Consider the following 1,187-nt stretch of genomic DNA (forward strand, 5'->3'; position numbering starts at 1 on the left):
TAGCTTGACCTGGGAACACACCTTTCTTGGTTTTATCTTGGGCTAACAAGTTTAGAGATTGTTGCATGGATGCTAGGATTTGGGTTTGCTGTTGCATGACAGATAGCATTATTTCGGTGGGTTTCTCTATTTGGACACTAGTTGATGGCGTAACAGGGACTAGGTCTCTTTGGTTGTTGATAGGTGGGTTTTGATAGTTCTAGTTAAACTGGGATGGAACTAATGCTCTATTTAGATTGTTATAAGTACCTTGTCCTTGTCCTTGTTTAAATGTATTTGTTGGTTTGTTGAAACCTAGTGGTATTTGGTTTTGTGGAGTATTGGTCCATGCGAAGTTTGGATGTTGTCTCCATGGTGCATTTGGTACATTGAAAGCACACACTTTTTCTGGTTGAAATGATGATAGTTTTGTGATCAATTAAGGGATAGGTGGCATCTATATGATTTAAGCTTAGACCAAAATTGAATGGTAAGATATTTATGTTCATGATAGGATGAGGGGTTTGGTCTTTTTGTTTGGTTGTGAGGGCATCTATCTATCTATCTATCTATCTTTCTTGTGAGAGTTTCTATTAGGGTTTTGATTTCTGGATTTGATTTCACCTCAAAAATACCACTAGCCTTAGATGTACTGGGTTGGGCTATTCTGGAATTGTTTATGTCACCCCAATGGGTACTCTTTTCAGCTTGGTTTTCAAGAAAGGTTAAAGCTTCGGTTGCACCTCTATCCAAAAAATTACTATTACTCATGATATCGAGGGTTACTTTGTGTTATGGGAGAAAATCTTTGAAGAAACATTGGACAAGAGTGGATTTTTCTAGTTTATAGTGAGGACATGAATGGAGTAAGTCAGAGAATCTATCCCATGCTTCAGAAAATGTCTCACTCGGACTCTGTCTGAAGAACTATATCTTGCTTCTTATCTCTTCTATTTTCTTCGGCAGAAAGTACTTCTTCATGAAGGAGAACACAACCTTTTCCCATGTATCGAAAGAGTCAACCTTCTATAAGAGAAGCCAAGCGTGACTCTTGCCAGCTAGAGTGAAAGGAAACATTCCTAGCTTAACCTAATTGTCGGTGACGCCCAGATGATGAAAGGTATTACGTACTTTATGTATCCGGCGTAGATGCTCGTACGGTAACTCATGTTCTAATCCGTGGAAGATGGGTAGAAGATTGAACACAT

General features: G+C 38.8%; 1 non-coding gene across 1 annotated transcript; it reads left to right on the forward strand.

The window, feature by feature from the left end:
• Positions 1 to 820: 820 nt before the first annotated feature.
• Positions 821 to 926, forward strand: LOC147497160 (small nucleolar RNA R71). The gene has a single exon (XR_015197228.1). It is a non-coding gene; the product is annotated as a small nucleolar RNA R71 (small nucleolar RNA).
• The last annotated feature ends 261 nt before the right edge of the window (positions 927 to 1,187 follow it).

The sequence above is a fragment of the Coptis chinensis genome, chromosome 5, assembly GCF_015680905.1.
Source record: "Coptis chinensis isolate HL-2020 chromosome 5, ASM1568090v1, whole genome shotgun sequence".
In the NCBI taxonomy this organism is placed as follows: domain Eukaryota; kingdom Viridiplantae; phylum Streptophyta; class Magnoliopsida; order Ranunculales; family Ranunculaceae; genus Coptis; species Coptis chinensis.